The 23,682-nt window shown below is 38.5% G+C and overlaps 1 pseudogene; it reads right to left on the bottom strand.

Moving 5' to 3' along the window:
* Window positions 1-21,321: 21,321 nt before the first annotated feature.
* On the bottom strand, window positions 21,322-23,323 carry LOC139002592 (ran-binding protein 3-like; annotated as a pseudogene).
* Window positions 23,324-23,682: the final 359 nt, after the last annotated feature.

Genomic DNA, 23,682 nt, shown 5'->3' with positions numbered 1-23,682 from the left:
AGGAATTGAACTATGACCTCCTGGTTCGTAGGTCAATGTTCAACCACTGAGCCACACCAGCCCAGCCTACTGCAACTATTGTATCAATGTAATGAAGTTATTAATCGTGTGGTAGTTTAAAAGGTGGCCTCCAAATTGGGGTTCTTTGAATATGTTAAAACATATGCAAAAGGAACTTTGCAAATGTAATTAAATTGAAGATAATGTGGAGATTGTTCTGGATTATTTGGGTGGGTTCAATATGATCATAAGGATAGTTATAGGAAGAAAACAGAAGTACAAAAGACAGAATAAAGGAAAATGATGTTTAAATCAGAGATTGGTGTGATGCACTTTCAGGATGTAGGAAGGGGTCATAAGCCAAGGGATTCAGGTAACCTTTAGAAGCTGGAAGAGGCAAAGAAATGGATTCTCTCCTGAATGCTCTAGAGCAGGGGTGGGGAACCCTTTTTTCTGCCAGGGGCCATTTGGATATTTGTAACATCATTATCCAACCATACAAGATTATCAACTTAAAAATTAGCTTGCTATATTTGGTCAAACATTTAATTAACTCTCCCCTAATGTCTTGGCAGGGCCAAACCAAATGATTTTGCAGGCCAGACATTCCCCACCCTTCCTCTAGAGCAGTGGTTCTCAACATTCCTAATGCTGTGACCCTTTGATACAGTTCCTCGTGTTTTGGTGACCCCAACCATAAAATTATTTTCGTTGCTACTTCATAACTGTAATTTTGCTACTGTTATGAATCGTAATGTAAATATCTGATATGCAGGATGTATTTTCATTGTTACAAATTGAACATTATTAAAGCATAGTGATTAATCACAAAAACAATATGTAATTATATATGTGTTTTCCGATGGTCTTAGGCGACCCCTGTGAAAGGGTCATTCGACTCCCAAAGGGGTTGCGACCCACAGGTTGAAAACCGCTGCTCTAGAGGGAATGTAGCACTAATGATACCTTAAGTTTAAACTTCTGATCTCCAAAATTGTAACACCAAATGTCTATCTTGTTTTTAGTTACTAGCTTTGTGTTTCTTGTCATTTCAGCAATAGAAAACTAATGCAATAGCCTCTGAAGTATGTGTGAGAACCCTATTCTAGTATGCTGGATGTTCAAGGCCAATCTGAGAAGGACAGAGCAATCTTACTGTATGCGTAGGAATTCCTTTCTGTAACCCAAATATTGATGTCACTATTTGGCAAGAAGCCTCTTTTGTCTACGTTGGTATAAAGATGTGTTACTGACCAGCCAGTGAGAAGCTACTTTTATGAAAGGCTGGCTCCTATGTTTGTATGGCTTCTATGGCTCCTGTGTTTGCAACTGTATTAGCAAGGGCTGCTTTGCGTGGCTACTTTATGAGGCTACTTTGAAGAACTGTTGTCTGATGGTTCCTTGGTAGCAATGGCTACATGGTCTATAATAAAGACTCCCCTATAAGCCTATGACTTTTCATGTCTTCTTTGTCTACTACCTGGCATCCTTGGAGGTCCAGTTCCTGGCAGAGTACCTGCACACCCCACAGTATGTTTCCTTTATGCCTCTATTTTTTTCTCTAGGTCTTTTGTATTCAGTGTCACATGAAAGCCAGTATAGCTATAATTAAGTACAGTAGTACTATTTGATATTATTAAACAAAATAAAAATTAATTAATAATTCCACAATACAATTAACAGGCTGCTTTTCTCAAATAATATATTATCTGAAATATTATGCAACTATTAAATAAAATGATTTAGATTTTTCTCTATTGATGTGATTAGAGTTAAAGTTACAGTTTATCTAACTATTATTCTGTATCTTTTTTTAACTACTGAAAGCATTGCGATAAAACTATTTGTAAAACAATACATTGATTTTTTTTAAAATATGTAATCACTTTTATACTATCTTTTATTGCATGCTAATGATTTCTATTACTTGGTCAATTTTAATAATTTGCACATTATATGTAAATAATTCATGTCACCTGGATTTCAATTTATCATTTTTCTTGTGAATTTATGTATTAGTCTTTCATAATATTAGATTAGTAATTTTAAAAACCTATACTTTATTATCCTTCTTTTTTTTCCATTTCATTACTTTAGGCATTAATCTTTTTATTGTTTTTACTTTTCTCCACATATGTTTTTTTTCTTTGTTGATTAAGGTATTACATATGTGTCCTTATTCCCCCATTGCCCCCCCACCTCCCCACTCATGCCCTCACCCCCCTAGTGTCTGTGTCCACTGGTTATGCTTATATGCATGCATATAAGTCCTTTGGTTTATCTCTCCCCCTCTCCCCTACCCTTCTCTGCCTTCCCTCTGAGGTTTGACAGTCTGATCAATGCATTTTTCTTCCTACTTTTGGTTTAACTTCTCTTTCTTTTTCATTTATCACATTGTATTGTCTCAAGGACTTCTAGTCATTAAATTCATGTTCCAAGCATAAATGAGGGGGAAGAGAGAAGGCAAAATAGGCACACATTTCAACACAATCAGCAACCATTTGGTATCCATCCAGCATCATGCCAAAATCTCCACATATATCGATTGCCTAACAAGTGGTCACTTGACTTTTCCATGTGCAAGGCATGGCAGAAAATGTCATGTTCTATTTGGATAAGTTGTTGCTATGAATAAAATTAAATTTTCAGTATTAGAAGAAAAATAAAATGGGTACTAGGTAATTACTAACAGTTTCTGTTGCATATTGTTCTTCTAGATTGACAATTAGAATGTTTTTATCCTTTTTCCATTTCTTATAGCTTCAGGGTCCTGGATTTTGTTGAAATCAAATTTTAGGGTTTACCTCACAATTTATCTCATTTCTTTTATGATCCCTTACTTCACTGCAGTATTATAATTCCTCAATCATAATGACATTTTCAATTTAGAGTAATTATGCAAATTGCAAGTCATTACTTACCACTCTTTCTCCAATATAATCCTCATTTTTTACAATATCTTAGTTCTCATTTAATTGTCATTTGGTTATTGTATTTTCATAATTATTTTCCTCAGAATACATGGGTGATATATACTCAGAATCCATTTATATCTGAAAATGCCATTCCTTTTCACTGACAGGTGAATAGTATCTTAAATCTAACTCCTTTGGTCTCAGGAGATTATATTTCTTTGACTGATAAGTTTTAATATTATAAATGTGTCAGATGTAAGTCAGATTCTCTTTCTTTTAAAAGTTACTTGCTTTTATAGAAGTTTATAATATTTTATATTTACTGTTGAAATTCAACATTTTCACTGGGATATATCTAGTAAATGATCTTTTTTATTAATCCTCCCAAAGATCTAGAGAGACTTTTCAATCTTCAGGCACAAATCTTTCTTCAAATAAAAGTAAATTTCTTGATTTATTTAAATAATACCTCTCCTGTATAACTTCCTCTTTTTTAAATTGCAGGACTCCTTTTATACACATGAAAATTCTCTTATCTATGTCCCCACTAACTCATTTTTCACTAGTCATATTGATTATTTATACTCTTTCTACATATTTTATACTTCTCTCATAGATCTTTTTAGTTGATTTAACTTCCTACCATAACTATTTTAAGTGAAAGGCTAAAAAGCTTAAATATTGAAAAGTTTAAATTGAAAATCTATTTTTATTGTTGTTTTTTCACAAATTGTTTCATATGTGATGTTCTTGACAGATCTTATTACTGTATTTGTCTCATCTAACATTTTGATTAGTTCCAATTCATGTGAAATGCTCTTCTTTTTATTTTCTTGCTGTTTTCTTTGCTTGCTCATGTTTTCAAATACAGTGACATCACAGGCAATAGTCATCCCTGCCAGCATACATCAACCACCACAGGACTTGGGAACAATGCAGCTCTCCAGCGAAGCTATATTCATGATCCTCCCAATCTTTAAGCACCTCCTTCAGGATAGTTGCAGAGCAGAGGCAACCTTTCCCTTAAGACACAGAATATTGGTGCTTAATCTAGATCTCATGGTCAAACTAAACTGCTCTATATTGTTTGAGGGTTATCTTGACCTCTGATGCACATCCATTCACTCTATTTCTAGTAAGAAACTGTATTTCTTGTTTGATTATTTATTTGTTTGTTTTTTATACAAAGAAAATAACTTTTCAATCTAAGTAGTTTGGAAGAGAGAGGCTCCACACCAACCTTCAGGGGAGGAAGGGTGTGTGACTGAAACCATAGTCATCAGTACTTTCTATTCTTGGTAGCTCTATTGATTGGCTCAAAGAATGGTCACACAGCTGAGTACAGCCTGTTTAGGCATAAGGCATTTATTAAATGAGAAATATTTTCTCCATCGGGTTTATATTTGAAAGGAACGATCTAGAATGGCTGGCAGTTTTCTTAACACCATACATAGCCTTACAAGTGAATACACATGAAATAATGTTGAGAAATGGGCACACTTTGTTTGCGTACCTGGGAAATAGATTGTCTAAAGCCTGTGTTACATCTAAAGTTCTCAACTATGTGAGACTATAAATATTACTTTGTTGGAGGAGGTCATGGAAAAAACCTGTGGTTGACCTGCAAGCTGGATCTGGGCAGTCAGGGCTGCTCACTCCTCTGCTGTCCTTGCAATGTTCAATCTGCCCTCCATTCACACCACCAGAGCCATTTTAAAGGCAGCAGCCCTGAGGGAGTAGCAGGGGTCCTCAAACTTTTTAAACAGGGTGCCAGTTCACTGTCCCTCAGACCGTTGGAGGGCCGGACTATAGTTTAAAAAAAAACTATGAACAAATTCCTATGCACACTGCACATATCTTATTTTGAAGTAAAAGAGCAAAACGGGAACAAATACAATATTAGTATTTGCATGTGGCCCGCGGGCCGTAGTTTGAGGACCCCTGTCTCTGTTGTCAAGACCATCTGGATGGTATACATTACTGAACTCAGGTAAGGCCTCCAATAAGCTTTTAAGATTCTTTTTTTTTTTAAATATATTTTATTGATTTTTTACAGAGAGGAAGGGAGAGAGATAGAGAGTTAGAAACATTGATGAGAGAGAACCATCGATCAGCTGCCTCCTGCACATCTCCTACGGGGATGTGCCCGCAACCCAGGTACATGCCCTTGACCGGAATCGAACCTGGGACCTTTCAGTCCTCAGGCCGACGCTCTATCCACTGAGCCAAACCGGTTTCGGCTGCTTTTAAGATTCTTGAGGGCAGTGCAGAGATCTACTTGTCTTGCGGATGCCCAAGACAAGCCTCATATGTTAAGTTCCCTTGCTCATGGAAATTGCCATTTACCAATCTAAAGTGATCTGCCTTTTTCTTTGGTCTCTCCTTGCTCTCCATGTACTGGATCCAGTTTGTGAATCAACACTCTTCAGCTAAGGAGTTTAAAAAATAATCTTTGAAAAATCATAAATAATGAACTTTTATAATCTTAACAAATTTCTGTAACTCAAACCAAAGTCAAGAAATAAAACATTACCATTATCTTAGAAACTCCTCTTATACTTCATTTTAGTCAATCAGTAACACCTAAAGATAACTACTGTTCTACAGTCTAACAATGTAAATGAACTTTGCCATTTTTAAATTTTATATGAATGGAATATGTATGATTTTTTATTTGGATTTTTTAGCTTGGTATCTTATTTGTGAAATATATTAATATTCTCATGTGTACTTATAGTTTGTTTATTTGTATTGATATTCTGGATTCTATTGTGTGAATATACCACAACTTATTTACTTGTTTTTTTGCTGATAAGCATTTGGGTAGTTTCTGTTGGAAGCTATTACTTATAGTAATTCTCTGAGCATATTGGAACTTGTTCTTCAGTGAACATGTATATGCATTTCTGTTGGGTGCAAACCTAGGCATGTAATTACCAAGTCAAAGAATAGACTTGTTTTAGTAGATGCTGACAATTTTTCATAATGGTTATAACAATTCACACTCTTATCAGGAATACATGAGAGCTCTATTTCTTCCACAGTTTTGCTAACACTGGTGTTTTCATTAAAGGCTTTTTATTTTTTATTTAGTTTAAATATAATGTTATTGATTTCAGAGAGAAAGGGAGAGAGAGAGAGTGATAGAAACATCAATGATGAAAGAGAATCATTGATTGGATGTCTTCTGCACACCCTGCACTGGGGACTGAGCCCACAACCACCCGGGCATGTGCCCTGACTGGGAATTGAACTATGGCCTTCTGGTTCATAGGTTGCTGCTCTACCACTGAGCCATGCTGGCAGGGCTCATTAAATACTTTTTAAATGTTGAATTTTCATATATATATATATATATATATATATATATATATATGTGTGTGTGTGTGTGTGTGTGTGTGTGTGTGTGTATGTGCGTGTGTGTGTAGTTATTTATTAAAACTCTTCTTGTTTTATTGGCTTTCTTGTTCTGACTATTGTTTTATGTTACAGAGGAAATTGTGAGGAAAGATTGTTTTAATTCATGTCAGTTTCAAAAGCCTCCATCTTCCTGGGAAATTACAAGTATTCCATTCCTTTCAATATAATAATAAATATTGTATTTTATATATCCTCCTGTCACTTCTAAGTATCAATAAATATCTATATGTAAAGTCAACATTCTTAATTTTGCTTTAATTCTTTCTTAACCCAAAAGAATTAATCTAGATTTGGAATCACATGCCAGTTGATGAAAGAAGGTTGTTTCATAAGTCAAATATTGGCCCTGCTTTAGGGATAAATTGAGACCATGCATTAATTCTATTTTAGAAAACAAACAAAAAGAAAAATAATTGTGTTGTAGTTGCCTCTTCCAGAAAATTGTGATAGTAAAATTATTTTTTTCTTTGAGTGTAAATATTTAAAAGAAAATTAAAACATTTTTCTAGAATAATTTTTATTCTTTGAATTTAAATGACATTATAGATGTTGCAACTGTTATAAATGTGTAGTTTCATTATTGTTGAATATGTAAATTCACAAGTAGATTTTAAATGTGTCGCTTATAATTGAGTGTAGTCTCACTTTCCTTTCTTTCTCAACTTTTGTGCTGTTCTCACCTTTTCACTTAAAAGAAGCACTTTACAGTCTCTCTTTGGCATATTTGGTTGCCAGAATTGCTATTTTTGCATTTTGGGGCCATTATTAAGTAAAATAAAGTTTCCTTGAAAACAAACACTTTGATACTGGGACAGTCAATCTGATAGCTGAGACAGTTACTAAGAAACGAATGGACCGTGGGGGTGGGACCCCACCGATGCAGGGCCTCTAGTTAAATGATAATGAAATTATTTTTTTAAAAGAGTGAACAGTAGTAAAATGTTTTATAGAATTCTAGTAGTTGTTACTGAATATTTGGGGATATGTAACTCTAAACCTTTAGCTTTATAAAGAATTCATAAACTGTTCTTCCTACTATGAGTTAACAATTTTATCATACTTCTTTAATATACACAAGCCATATTACAAATACTTTTATATGGTTACTTTTAAATATTTTTGCTCTCCCAATAAGCCAATATAAAACTATTAAAAATAATTGTGGTCATGTTTTATAAACAATTCCTTCTACTAGCATAAGGCAATTCCAATAAAAAAATATTTTTGAAGGAAGTCTGCCCTCTTCTTTCTTTTTACGTAATCACCCTTACGTATGTTAACCTAGTAGTTAGATTGCCAAGCAATAGACATGCTCTAGAAATCTTAACTTCATGTTCCACTCTTTTTTCAATATAATGTTCAGTGCTAATATTACTCACAGAGACAATGTAGAACTTTGATTGAGTAGGTCTTTAAATTTTATTTATTTATTTATTTATTTATTTATTTATTTATTTATTTTAGAGAGAGGAAAAAAAACATAATTTGTTGTTTCACTTATTTATGCATTCATTGATTGATTCTTTTATGTGCCCTGAATGAGGATTGAACCTGCAACTTAGGTGTATCATGAGGATGCTCTAACTAAAACTGAGCTACCGGCCAGGGCTAAATAGGTATTTTAATACAGGCTAGAATTTTAAACATCATTTCTGATAAAGCACCCTTGAAAGTAATTTTTATATTGATCTGAATTCCCATTTACTATATTCACATGTATTGTTATTGTATTTAAGCTATGTGTTATGGTAATGGTATATAATGGTATTTGGTGGTTGGTTAGAAAATGGATTGTTTGCCCGAATCATACTTGTATAAATTACATTACATTTATGAAAATTAAAAGTAATTTTTGAGGAAAAATGTGCAGAATAATGCATTGGAACATGTTACAATTTTAAACATTCTATCTTTTAGTGATACTATGAGTGAATTCAGAATAAAAACATAGTTAGGCTTCTAAGATTGAAGAATCAGAACCTGGTTGAAAATTTTTAGGATTACAGCAAATATTGACCAGTAGCAAATTTTCCCAATCTGAAAATTTCATTGAGTATTCAAGACATTTTTTATAATGTTATATAGTTATTAGAGCAGCACTGCAAATAAAAATGTTCTAAGGAATAAAAGTCTCTCACTGATATATTGATAAGTCCTCCCATGTGCTTGTATTGCTCAGAGTTCTTTGTTGAGAACTAAGAAAACCAATTCTGCATGAATTAAGCAAAAAAAATAAATAAATTTATTGAAGGGATATTAAGTAGCTCAAAGAATCAATGAAGAGGTAAAAATAATTAGGCTCAGAAAATTACTAGGATCTGGAATCTAGTTTGATCAAAAGTAGACAAAGAATACTTTGGATGCCTGGCTAGGCAATCAATATTGTTGAACTCTCAACTCCACTCTGGCCAGATTCCTTCCATGGCCACCAAATTATGTTATTCTTCAACTATTACTTTTATCTTGCACATTATTTATTCAATATGTAAATTCCTAGGAGTTTTATGTAAGTGGCCTAGTCATGTTCTGGCTGTCACAAAGTGGGAATACTGAATATGTTGCTAAGTAAATTTATAGAGCTTTCAGATCTTTTCAACACAGAGGCTGAGATAAAGGCAAGTGACAGATTTCAGATATATCAGAAAAGAGAATTTTACCACCCAAATAATTCCAAATAGTTGGCATTATGTTCTGAATGATAACTCATTATATACATCTGAAATTGTCTTCTTGATGTTAAATACCATTTGTGTTGGTGGTACACAGCAGCTGGTTATCTTCATGAGATCTGACATTGTGAATGGATCACTTATCTGAATGTTGAGACAAAAATGACAATGTATTATATGAAAGTTTAGATGAATATAATTTTATAACTGAACATACCTGGTTGATATCACTACTTTATTATATTTCTATTTTTGTAGACCTATTGATTTTTGCCTTAATAACTAATAATACTATTGTGGGGCTCAGATTAATTTTATGAGTCAATATTAAATTATAAATAGTTATTCATATAATTCTTCTGATAAGAGGACTATTGTAGTAATGATATACAGCTATGTGAATATTAATGAAATTTTTATAAAGATATTAACTTACACAAAAGTTGCCATTATATTTAAAGCTTGTCTATTTAGAAATATAGAACATGTATTCTGTAACCTAATTAATAAGGATAAGTATTCCACAACCCTGTGCCATAATGGGCCCAGATCAAACACACAGAGCAATAATTCCATCAGCACAGGTGGTACACAAAGCTGCTGGTCAGGCCCACGGCTATCACATAAGGTTGTGTAATTTGTGAAGAGCTCAAAGGTACCAGGCTGAGGGAACTAACAAAGGCTGACAACCTATTGTTTGCCACACCATGTCCCTCTGTTGAACATTAATCTGCTCAAAGGGAGGAGGTATTGAAGTCATTCAGGATGTTATACGTACCAGTGGTGAATTCATAACTTGGGTCCCTTCCTAAGATGCGCAATAATTTCATGTGGGTTGTGGTTTGACAAATTGAAGTTGGCATTTCTTCCCTCTTTGCCAAGCTTTGAGTTTGATAGAAAATCCAAGATAAAAATGTTATCCTAAGTGAATCTTTGACATTTAGCTAAAGAGTTCTCCTCAAATTGATCCTTTCCAAACGAGACATTGATAGAATATTGATTTATGTAAATGAAAACATTTATGTGATACAGAGAGTTTTTTTTTAAATCTTTATTGTTCAAAATATTACATAAGCCTCCTGTTTTCCTTCTTTGACCTCCTCCCCCCGAGCCCATCCTCCCTGCTGGCCTAGTGCACTATTGTCTGTGTCCATGGGTTATGCGTATATGCATACAAGTTATTTTGTTAATCTCTTCCTGTATCCCCCTCCTTCCTTTCCTCTGAAACTTGTCAGTTTGTTCCATGGTTCCATGTCTCGGGATCAATTTTGTTTGTCAGTTTATTTTGTTCATTATATTACACACTAAAGGCCCTATGCATGAAATTCATGCAAAGGGCTCGGCCCTCACAGCCCCAGCTACCTCAGCTGCCCTTACATCCCCGGCTTCGTCCAGAAGGTAGTCCAGATGGTCGTTATGCTGTTTGGTCTAATTAACATATTAGCTCTTTATTATAGAGGATACTAGAGGCCCAATGCATGAAATTCGTGCATGGGGAGGGGTCCCTCAGCCCAGCCTGCATCTTCTCTAATCCGGTACCACTCCAGGGATGTCCGACTGATAGGAATCGGGCCTAAACCGGCACTCGGACATCCCACTTGCAATTTGGGACCACTGGATCCTAACTGCTCACCTGCCTGCTTGCCTGATCACCCCTAACCATCTATGCCTGCCAACCTGATCATCCCTAACCACTCTCCCCTGCCAGCCTGATCACCCCTAACCACTCTCCCCTGCTGGCCTGATCCCCCTAACCATTCTCCCCTGCCTGCCTGATTGCCCCTAACCACCTTTGCCTTGGCCCACCACTGTGGCTTTGTCTGGAAGAATGTCTGGAAGATGTCCAGTCTATCCAGTCTAATTAGCATATTACCCTTTTATTAGTATAGATAAGTGAGATCATGTGATACTTCTCTTTCTCTGATTGGCTTATTTTGCTTAGCATAATAACCTCCAGGTCCATTCATGCTGTCTCAAAAGGTAAAAGATCCTTCTTTTATACAGCTGCATAATATTCCATTGTATAAATAAACCACAGCTTTTTTATGCATTCATCTACTGATGGGCAATTGGACTGTTTCCAGATCTTAGCTATTGTAAATGCTGCTGCTATGAAAACTGTGGTACATGTATTCTTTCTGATTGGTGTTTTGGGATTCTTAGGATATGTTCCTATAAGTGGGATCACTGGGTCAAATGACACTTCCATTTTGAGGTTTTTCATTTGTCTTCTCTTCTCTGCTCCAGAACATTGGGACTGATTTTCCCCCTTTCATGGATTTCTTAAAAGCAGCGTAACAATTCAAAAGCTGTCAAACAATAGAAAAATGTTGTTTTTTTAATGAAAAGAATTTTGAGCAGGAATAACTTTACATATTAGTAAATATATAGTCTCAGTTTTTGTTGGCCTTTGAGGACCTGAAGTATAGAGTTTTTTCTTCTCTTACGATTGCTTTACAGCTTTCTGTGATCTGATATCTGGCCTCTGTAGTAGAATCAAGATATGAAAGGTTCTCTAATTGTAAATTGAAACCCAAATCTATAATCTCAAATCCTGATGATTCCAAATCTCTTTTTGAAAACAGAAAGGCTGCCACTCAGATGATTTTCTAAATGAGTTATATTTCCTCCTCCAATTGTTAGTAGGCAAGGAGGGGAGCAGTGGTGAAATCATCTGTTGCCTGACTTTTGTGAAGGGAAAATATTGATATGACACACAATTTGGGGAGATGAGTAAAGATTATGAGGAAAAACTACTTAAACAATTACAAATTATATTTTCTGCTGAGACATCTGATAAATGTTAGTTTGTTATTTTTGTCACCTGTGAATTGGGCATCTTTTTTTTTCTTATTATGGTAATGAGCAGGGTAAATGCCATGCAATGATGCTCTGTGTATGTTGGGGAAGACTTTCAAGCATTTGGAAAATGATTTAGAACACTTCAACAAGAAACCAACTTGTGAAAAAAAACTTTCTCCTCGTATGTTGGACCGGCAATTATGCTAATAAATTTCTCTTAATTTTAGCAGTAACATGAGGTAAAGAAGTAAATTTGGAATTCAAAATGTTTAACTCAGATGAAGCATACATGGAGGTGTTACAAACAAATACAAATACTTGTGTTTGGGGGACACAGCCTTCTCTTAGAGCAAATTGTGAAATGAATATCTCTAAGTGAAAATGTTTATCTTAGCTCATGAAACTGTCAGATTTTTAAAATTATAATGCATACATTAAACTGACTGGGAGAATTCAAATAATTCATGATCAAAGATTTTGACCTCTTAGAATTTACCATCTAAATCAGACTATTAAGATAGACAGTAGAAGCAGATGCAGGAATAATTCAAGATATAGATAAAATGTTAGCATATTTGCAGAAACATTTTCTATTTATATCATAGCTGGTGATTCATATTGACCATTTTGACTATATATTATTAGCATATTTATATAAAAGTGTAAGCACTTGATGAATGCCTACTCATTTTTTTCCAAAAAAATCTAGAAATGTCATTTTTCTCTATAAGTTTCCTTTATATTTTTTCCTATGCAAGCTTGTTTTTGTTTTTTTTTTGAATTTTTAATATCAAAAGTTTTTTAAACAAAGATTACATTTCTTTTTTCAGGAAAGGTCAAAAGCAAATGGTTAAATTGTAAAGAGTTCCTGATAAAAGATTCAGGATGTATTTCTTGACCTGACCTGTGGTTCTTCACACTCCTCATTTTCTTCTGACAAATTAATCCATACCTTTTGTCTTTATCTTCTTCTCATCTCTCTAGCAATATATCATATCCAATCTTGAAAGCAAATACCACAAATATGAGCTATTACCAAGAATATTAATATCACAGGCATCACAGAGGAATGCAGTGTCCCTAGTTATAAAGTGTGGGTCCTCAATTTTTATTCAACCTCTTTCTTCCTTCCTCATGTCATTATCACACATATTGTTACAAAAATGAAATTGGTTTAAATAAATATCAGGACAAATAGGAGTGGAAAGAGAAAGAAGCAGGATAGTGTGGCTACAGAATGAAAAATGTGAAGGTTTCCTCTGTCTCTGAGGCAATGAAGATGAGTGAACATTTTCAAAGAGTTAATCATTATTTTTGTCATGTTGTCATGTTGTCTCCTCTTTCCTTTATATGGACTCAAACCACTACCCCTTCTGCTTTTTGATATAATATAGCAGTTGATAGAGAAAATAAGAGGGAATCACACATATTTAGGTACTAAATTGAATAAACTAAAAATGGGGACCAGAGCACTCTTTACTTGACCTTATATTTCCCCTGTCTCTGAAATTAAAATTCGATCGTTTAAGACTCTTACTTGAAATCAGATGAAAGAAAAAAAATTCCTGCAGATAGCAATTCCAAAAGTTCACTCTGCACCCATTTATTTTCTATAAAAAATAACCAGATGTTATTTTTTAAAAGCTTTGACTTTTACATAAATAATTACATACTTTCAGAATAAATTGGAAAAAATATAGAAAAAATCAGATTCTGTGTTTAAATATTAAAATTCTGTTTTATATCCAACATCCAAAGGATGTTGAAAAATTAATGAAGGTAACATTGGATATCGCCAGGTTGGACTAATCTGTTCATATTTTAGCAAATTAAATCCTCTTAACTAAAGGATTTTGTATAATTTAGAAATGTTTGCAGTTAAAATGATTCTTTTCATGTATATACATACATAAAAGGGCTTATAAGCTGTTGTGTGCTGGCTCCCCAAATATCACCAACATTATATATCCATAAGACAGATTTGAGTTATCGCTTACCATGGTAAGGGAGAAGACCATCTCAACAGGAGCTTTGCAAATGTCTCATGGGGGAGGAGGAGTAGAAAGATTAAATTTTATTCATTACTAGAGGCCCAGTGTACAAAATTTGGGCATGGGTAGAGTCCCTAGGCCTGGCTGAGGATTAGAGCCGATCAGATTCCCTGCCTCCCTGCCTCCCTGCCTCCCTGCCTCCCCGCCTCCCTGCCTCCACCTTCCCTTGCTCCCTAAGTGCCTCACCGCTGCTGCTGGTCACCTGCTATGTTCTGCGCTGCCCCCTGGTGGTCAGCGCATGTCATAGTGAGTGATCAAACTCCCGGTCTCCTGGTCGAACTCCTGAGGAGACATTTTGCATATCAGCCTTTTATATATATAGATTTGCAACTTGATTTAATGGGGGTATTTTAATTTGGAGGATTAAGGGGGATTGATTAAGCTTGGGTAATGTAAGAAATAAGGTGAGCCCCCCAATTCAGGGTCCTGGTAGAATACGAAGCATACTCGGGAGCCAGGCAGCAAGGCAAATATCTTTACTCCTGAAGGAGGGTGTGCAGCACATGCTCTGGCAGAACACAACACTGAGCAGGCGATCTGCTTGGCTTTTTAATCCTGATGCACATGACCTGTCCCTCACTCTTGATTGGAGCTCAGGTGCAGTCTTTCTTGTTTTACTAATTTGAAGGGAGGGGTTGGCCTTTGCCATTTTAAGATGGCAGCCCCCAGGGGAGCTGCAAGTCATGTGGCTAAAAAGGTGGCTGCCAAGTCACGCAGTCCAAAATGGCAGCCTAAGCTGCTCTTTGATGGAAAAGTTGACTTGTTTATTCTCACAATTCCCCCATTTTCTTTTCCTTTTTTAAAAAAATACATTTTATTGATTTTTTTTACAAAGAAGAAGGGAGAGGGATAGAGAGTTAGAAACATTGGATGTGCCCACAACCAAGGTACATGCCCTTGACTGGAATCGAACCTGGGACCCTTCGGTCCATAGGCTGATGCTCTATTCACTGAGCCAAACCGGTTAGGGCCCCATTTTCTTTATTTAAACTCTTTTCTTCAAACTCGGCTAACATTCACCAGCTTTCATGTTCTGCAGTGTCTAGGAGAAGACTATTTTGTTGTTTGGTCAATGCAGTTTCAATTAGCCTTTGGATGATAGATGTAACATCCCCTCACTGTAACTTCTAATCAAAGGGGTGAATATGGACACTATCACTTCCTTCCACTTTCAAACCATTGTTCTAGTGAATGGGAGAAAGGACCCTCAGTTCCTGGGTTCTCACTCACTCATCAGCTAGAGTTGTTAGTCCCTGTGGGGCCTCAATGATGGTCCATGTGGCTGTGTTGTCAGGGATGAACGTACAGCACTGAACCCCAACATTACACAAACTCCTCCTTTTCCCACCAGAATTGTATCCAAGGCCAACCTGTTCTCCCGGGTCATCCTGCTGCTGGTAGCTAGCTGTTCAGCTATCCCTTTAGCTGCATCTTGAATATAGTTAACGAGCCTTTTCTGGTTATAGTAAATGTAATTAATCCAACCACATTCTTGTTACATCTATTTATTATATCTTAACAACTTTGAGATTTTAAAGCCAATTATTACTTAAAGCATTTTCTTGACCAATTTTGTAAAAGGAATAACTCAATTTGAGAGTACTATTTTATTTTTCTTTATAAAAACAGGAGTGCCCCTGCTTCAGTGCTAGAGGGTACTTCTACAGATCTATTCCTCCCAGTGTTATGGGCAAAAACAGAAGATTGGAGACTAGTTATGGTTATGGGAAATATTAATTATGCTGTTAACCACGATTGCCCTTTCTGTTCAAAGAAAGGACATTCCAACCTGGCTGGGATCGTATGCCCCCTGGGACCTGGGAGTCACCCTTGGAATGCGGTCCATCCTCATTCACCAACTGCCCATTATCATGGAAGCATTAACCTGTTGCCTAAACCAGCCAGTATAGCTTACTTCCTAATACTCATAAACCAGGGAAGAGCAAACTAAAGTCCCTGAAAGATAGAAATCCAACATTACATTACAGATACAGAGACAGAAATCTCAGTAGCTAAGAGTTTCTACTGGCTAATGCCATGAGAAGGAGAGCAGGGAGAGTCCCCAAGATTAAAAATTCTTGGCAGCTGCTGGGACTTTCTTGCAGACTCTGTCATGTGTTCAACCTCACCACACATAACTGGGATTTCCCAAAATGGGAATTGCCCCATCTTTAAACTAATTAAACAAGCAACAAAGAGACATAAAACATCAACAGAAACACTCAGGCATGCACAACACACTAAAAATTGCCCCGCGTTAAAAAACACACCAGAGCAATGTCTTCTGTCCCTGGTTTGGGAACTGCCTCTCCTGAGAATGTCAGCATTCTCCCAATGGACTATTTCAGGGGAATGTATTCTCTGGGCCTAGAATTTCTGTTTCCCATTCTCAGCAGGTACTTTGTGACTATGTACTCAACACCCCATAGTGGAGGTTTCTTGTACTCCCCGAGATCTGCTTCATCCCTCTCTGGCCACTTCCCTCGCAGGAGAACAGAACCACAGATCAGAACTCCGCACTCGCTTTATGTCCAAGACACATCCCAGTCACATATGCCCAACTTCTGAGGACACCCAATCACCAAATTAGTACTCAGCTCATTTCCCACCTTGGCTCATGTATGAGGTTACCTGATTGCTGCAGGTCTTGCTTGTGATCTTCCTGCGTTGCTAGCTGACCCAGAGGTGATGGCTGTCCCTCTTCACTGAGGCTGCCGGAACTTGGCAGCAGGGCACACCTCCTCAGGAGAGGGGTCCAATTTCCCCTTGTGATGACAAACAGTATCCTGGATGAGCCCCCAAATTGTAAGAAATAAGGCGAGCCCCCAAATTCAGGGGTCCTGGTAGAACACAAAGCATACTCAGGAGCCAGCAGCAAGGCAAATATCTTTACTCTTGCAGGAGGGTGAGCAAGCACATGGTCTGGGAGCACACCACACTGAGCAGGTGGTTGGCTCAGCTTTTTAATCCTGAAGCACGTGACCTGTCCCTCACTCTTGATTGGAGTCAGGTGCACATTCTTTCTTGATTGGCTAATTCAAAGGGAGGGTTTGGCCTTTGCCATTTCAAGATGGCAGCCCCCAGGGGAGCTCTAAGTCATGTGGCCAAAATGATGGCTGCCAAGTCATGCAGTTGAAACTGGTGACTGCCTAAACTGCTCTTTGACAGAAAAGATGACTTGTTTATTCTCACAGGTAAGAATCAGGACTTAACACTCTAAGATTGGTAGAAATAGTAGAGCAAGGATTTGGGGGCTAAGAATTCAAAGACTCATACGATATGATCTGTTAATTCTTTATATTGAAAGGTTGATGAGTTTTTCATGAAGTTCCTCTAATAAGCAATACATTTATATACTTGGGTAAGAGTCTTCTGGACTAGTAAAGTTATGCTAAATGGAAGGAATAGAATACTAACATCATGTTAATTTAGAAAATAAGCTTTGGGAGAGAGTAGGTAGTTTCATCCTCAAGCTATTATTGTACCCATCATTTCTTCACTGTTTCACTATTTTCCTAATATGCCTGAATTATTCTTATTGTTATAGTTGAAACTGACATCAACTCACATTTTACAGAGCCTGAGGCCTATATAATTTTGCCAGCTCTCTTTTGGAAAAAGAATACAAAATTATGGAAAATAATAAATTCACATGGCTTTGAAAGTTGCCTTTACCAGTAATATTTATACTGTGAAACCAAAATGTAGGGTATTGAGTCCAAGTTCGTTTTCTCACCAAATCAAAGAACAAAGTCATGGACAAAACGCGTTAGTAGAACTGGTTTATTGAGAGCATCCATGCTAATTAGTCTATTAGTCCACGTGTAGAGTACCACATGGCCAGAAGCCCTGTGAGCACAGGCATGTGCTCCCCTGCACAGGAATGTCAGGAGCCCATTGTGTGTGGGGAGACAGGGGAGGGCCAGAGGATGTGTGCATCTTTTAATTTAGGGGGTGGATACAGCCTTGCTAGCTCCTAATTGGTCTTTTAAAAAAATTCTGCCTTAATAACATTTTTGGGAGTGGTTATATGCCTCAGTGTCTTGTGTTTGGTTATCTGGAAGTTGCCGGTCTTAGAAACATTCTTACATTTCAAAGTTTGTCTCCTGCATGTTCCCTTACTTCCCCACCCAGTTGGGGTGCCTTAGTAACTCCACCTAGTTAGGTTCCCCAGTTTTATTCCCCCTCCCATGGTCCCAGTACCTGTCTACCTAGCTTCCCTCTGTCTCCTCACTTGGAGTGATACTTTTACTCCATTATTGTCAGGGTAAACCCATTTCTGTGTAGAATTATATAACAAAACAGTTATATGTCATGCTGGGTTGCAACTTTATAGACATAGGGTGAAAAATTCTACTTGGGAGAATGAAGTATTTAGAAACAGGACCTGTAGTAGCCTTGGTAAAAATTAATTCAAGATAGTACAAAGATGTAGAAAAATTATGGTAAAGCTTGACTATTAGTGCTATAGTCAGAACTCAAAAAGGATGGGAACCAGTTGACAATCAAGTGGCCAGACTTATAGGTCAGGCTGGGCCAGCACTCAAGATAAGAAAATCTCAAAAAAGGTGAAGAAAATAAGTTTATTATTTGGGCAAGCACTGTGAGCTGCAGAGATTGAGCAAAGGGAATTAGAAATTCCTTCTAAAGGAAAAATACCACATGATCTCACTCATTCATGGATAATAAAGACCATTAAAAACTTTTGAACAATAATAGATACAGAGGCAGAGCTGCCTCAAACTGATTGTCAAACTGCAGTGGGAAGGCCAGAGAGGGTTGGGGGGGCAGAAGGGAGGGGAGTATGAGATCAACCGAAGGACTTGTATGCATGCATATAAGCATAACTAATGGACATAAGACACTGGGGGGTAAGGGAGGCCAGGGGATTGTCAAGGGCGGGGGGTGGGGGAAGGACACATATGTAATACCCTTTGTAATACTTATTATAATATTTTTTAAAAAAGAATAATAAAAAAAAGAAATTCCTTCTAAGACAATCTAATCTCTTTGTGTTCTTCATACACCATTAAGAAGAAGATCTTGATCCTAATGTTAGGCCAACCTCTAGTCTTGATGCCATTATGCTTCATGACAAATAATGAACCAAGTTTATATCCTTGGACTTTAATTGGTATTTTCAAAATGTTACTCTTTTTCATATCACCTTTACAATTTAACTATGTACAATTTAACAGTATTTCATGTCAGACTGTTTAGATTTGACTACATCAACCATTTTAGACACAAATATATTTTTTAAAATTTGTTATTATTATTTTTAAAAACTTTATCACCTATTATAATTATGCAAAATAAATTTAAATCAAAAAAAGGTTCTAATAATAACAAAGCTTGCTTTGTCTTCTGTAAAAGTATAAGTAAGGTATACAAGACATAATAGGCATATTGACACCTTTGATTTGATCAGAATATTGATAGATGCTTGAATAACGTTTGTCTTTGTGTTTCAGTTTTTTATTAAATGCATTGAAATATTATGCAAATGTCCTTCTTTGAAGAAAACACTTAACTCTCATTATCAAGAAATATTGATATGATAAAATTTTAATCTCTCCACAAAATGGTGTATTTCCTTTCATGTTTGTAGCCTGTACGGCAACTAGAGACATGATAATTATATATAGACTAATAAAATCAGCAGCATCAAATTAAAGACATTAATTCTGACATTACTCTTCATTAATGCATTTCTCTGAATATATATCTTTGTCAGGTAGAGGGTAAGAAAAATATGATAATATAATCCTAATCCTGCTGTTACATAACTGACAGTCAAGAAATACTTATTGTGCATCTATTATGTTGCAAGTATTATTCTGGAATTAGAAATATAGCAAAGAATAAAATTTCTGCCCTCTATATAATATTGGAAAAATTACACTCACTACATAAATTGACCACCAAATATATTAATCAAATACATTATATAATATAATGCATATAAATATACATATAAATATAATTATATAACTATATACATAATAAATAAAAATGTTAATATAAATGCAGTGATGGATGCCACCCCTGATACTACGTAATATTATCACCATATATTGCTATTGTGAAGATCAATATCTACCCCAGACATTTTTGTAGAATCAACAATATTTTAAACACTGCCTCTTATTAACCCAACATCTAATACTATGATGTGCCAATTAACACCATTTGCAAAATGTTTTTGCCTGTGTGGGGCTAGGAATATTTTCCAACCTTTACTATGATTACTCATCTGGAAAGACAAGAAGTGATTAAATCCATATTTTATTTTTTTTAGTTAAAAATTTTAATATAGTTTCCAAATAGATTTCATTAGACAATCTTACACAAACACTCCAAAACAAACAGGCATTATCTGGTTTTACTTGCCACTAGTTGGCTAAAATGTAAAGCAGAGAAGTGTGACTAGATCTGCTGGGGGTGAGATGGGTTATGTTCCAATGGCTCAAGCGTGGGCTGCATATGGTCCACCCAAGGTGTGGGGTGTACAGCTTTGGAGACCAGGCTATCTCCCTGCCTATGAGGATAGGTGGGGCTGGGGATTTCTTCTGAAATATCAGAGCCCTGTGCTTAGGGACCTTCTTTACAGGCATGCAGTGCCCAGCTAGGCTCTTGGCCATACTCTGGGGTGGGGTGGGCATGACGCCTGCTCCAGTGAATGTTGCCAGTGTTGGTGTGGTGGCCTGTTGTCTGAAACCAGTTTTCTGCCCTCTTCAAAGGCCGTGCTAGGGACCCCCTCTGTCTATTGTGGAGGCCCTGACCCTGGATGGTCTTGGGGGCGAGTGACATCCAGGGCTGAGCAAAGAATGGCCAATAGCAGGAAGCATGTGTGTGCCCAGGTGCCTGATGATGTGTGACCTACGTGAACAGGACAAGGAGGAGGGTTAGGGGAATGGGAACTTTCATAGATCCAGTGGCCCTTTTCTAGATAAGTCTCTCCAGGCATCAGGCCTACCTCTCAACACCCCTTGATAGCCTGAAGGAACCTGGGGTAGATAACAAGTGAGGGCTGCCCTCCAGCAGTCCTCAGAGCACCCTAGCTCACCATTAAGATCTCAGCACACAAGCTGTGACCATAGGAAGAATGAGAGCACAGGGGCGCCTTAATCTAAAGAACCAAAACCAAACTTTTTTTTTGGGGGGGGGGGCAATCTAAAAATATCTACCCTGAATCAGACCGTGGGAAATGGGAGATAAAGGTAGTAGCAGGACATCCAGCAGGCCCAGTGTTTAAGCACAAGGGGACAGACCTGGTAGCCTGGACAGATGGAGGAACCCATGGGCTGGCAGCAACATGAGAGGGGTGAAGAAACCGGGCATGCCAGTCCCAGTGAGAAGCTGTGATGTCTTAATGTGCCATTTCAATTCAAAGATCCCCAGTCAGCTTCTGAATGGACAGTGCGTATTCAGACTGGCCAACCCAACGGGGCGTGTGGTTCCTCAAGCTCTCTCCTCCACGCTGCCAGTGAGGGGCAGGCAGATGGGTGGACAGATGACAAAGCAGCAGGCTCCTGGGCAGCCAGCTCCCAGCGCTATGTGCTCCTGGCCTTCTGTCTGCCTGTCCCCTTCATAGTCAGTGCAGCCTCCTATGGCCCCCTTCGGAGCCAACGACTTCGTGGTCACTGTCATCCCCATTGAATGGGGCTGTACCAGGCCTGGGGCAGGTGTTCTGGCTGCACTGGGCCACATACATAGCCAGCCTGCGTCCATGGAGCTGGCTGAAATCAGAAAGTCCACACCCTGGTCCTCCCTATGCATAGCCATGAAGCGAATGCTCTTCTCACTGGCCTTGTCAATCTGCATCTGGGCCCATAGCTTGGTGTTGATCAGCCGCAGGTTCGCCTCACTAGTTGGGACTGTAATGTCCAGTCATCTGTTGATGCCACATCGTTGGGTCTGAGCAGTCCTTGGCCAAAGACAAACAGCTTACATTGGATTTGTAATGTGTTGCTCTCAGTCTCCTCCTGGTGATCATTTCCACTTTTTCCAGCAACACTTGTTTAAGTTGCCTTGGTGTAGGCAGCTGCTGATTCGTCCAGGACTCCTTCTCAGGGGGCCTCCTGGAAGTGGCACTGAGTCCCTGACTCGCACCCGAGTTTTCTCTGGTGGTATCCGAAGTGACCTCATTTAATTTAGTGGGGCCAACGTGCTCACTCACCTTCTGGCCAAATACAAATGCGTTGCAGGTGGCCTCAGCTCTATTGGTAGAGTTTTCTAAACTGGAGCTGATAAGAAACAGCTGATCGCGGTTCGGTTTCTGAACTGGGACATTCGGCATTTTCACTGTGGGCTGCTTCAGTGTTGTTATTTATTAACTTCATCCTTCAAGTTCTGCCCAAACACAGACTCTTGCTGTGCAACTTGCTCTTTTTCTCCCAGTTGTCCTCCTCAGAAGTATTGCTAGACTCGTTTCTGGCAATCCTCCCTCTTCCAGTGCTGGCGCCTGGTCTCCTGGTCTCCGTTTGGGGGGGCCGGGAGCCCGGGCTGGGAGCCTGGGAGGGGCGGTCCCTGCAGCGGCCGAGCCCGCTGGTGCTGCTGCTGGGAGGCCCTGAGAGGGCCTTTTCTGTGGGGCTGTAGCCCTGCCCCGGAAGCCGGCTCTGCTGCGGCTCCTTGGCTTCTGGCTTGCAGACCTGCGCTGGGTGCCTGGCCATGGATCAGTGTTGGCAACCTTAAGGGGAACCCACTGATCCTTTCCCCTGGTTCTGAGACAATATTGCCTGCAGATGGCTCGCAGGAGGTTGACTGGATAAAAACATTGTTTTTTGATACTGACTGTGAAGGTGGGAATTGGGTGAAAGAGGACCTCCTATCTCTCTTGACAGGAGGGCAGTGTTTCCACCTTCCCGGCTGGAGTCGTCAGTGGGCCTCTTCATTTGCCAGGTGCAGCGTTGTGCTTCCTCAGGCCTCCACAAGCCGACCCCCCCCCCCCCCGCCCCCCTGACCTCCACAAGGCCCCCCCTCCTCCTAGCCTCCCACAAGGCCCCCCACTGGCCCCCTCTCTCCTGCTTTCTGGGAGAAACTCCTGTGCATGTGTGCACTTTCCAAGCCAATTTTGAGCCCTGAAGTTCACATTTTAATATACTCAAAGCTGATCTTGATATTTTCTACTTCCATCTTCCTTATCACTCAAGATTCCCTGGAATATAAGCCCTTAAAGGTAGGAACTCTTACTTATATTTTTACTAGAGACCCAGTGCATGAAATTTGTGCATGGGTGGCGTCCCTGAGGGTGGCCTGTGGAGATGGCGCCCTAGCTCGCGCCCCAGTCTGTCAGCTCTGCAACCCTGCCTAGCACCCCACCTTGGCCTGGCACTGCCCGATCGCCCTGTCCCCCTGCTGCCACTGCTGGTCACTGTCTGCTTCTGCGGGGTGATGGGGAGAGGGGGCGAGCCACGCTCGCACCTGCCTTGGCCTGGTGCTGCCCGTTCACCTGCTCCACCATCCTGCTGCAGTCCTGCTGTCGGGGCCCATCGGGGCTGGCAGCGCCTCCACTGCCGCCCACTGCCACCCGTAGCTGACACTCACCATGTTCTTCACCACCCCCTGGTGGTCAGCACATGTCATAGTGAGCGGTCAAACTCCCAGTTGGTCGAACTCCCAGTCAATGACAAATTGCATATTAGACTTTTATTATATAGGATTACCAATATATAGAAAATAAACTCTTACCACATTGTAGGTCATTAATAATTGTCTTTGAATAGTGGAGTGAAGGAAGGATAAAGGGCCATATCATGTGAGTGAAATGAAAACGTCACTATGGACAAATAAACTATTTCAGCCTTATTAAACTCCTAATAT

The sequence above is a fragment of the Myotis yumanensis genome, unplaced genomic scaffold, assembly GCF_028538775.1.
Source record: "Myotis yumanensis isolate MYYU_CA2020_CCGP unplaced genomic scaffold, mMyoYum1.0.hap1 SCAF_2, whole genome shotgun sequence".
In the NCBI taxonomy this organism is placed as follows: domain Eukaryota; kingdom Metazoa; phylum Chordata; class Mammalia; order Chiroptera; family Vespertilionidae; genus Myotis; species Myotis yumanensis.
This window is presented reverse-complemented; position numbering and strand designations above follow the sequence as displayed.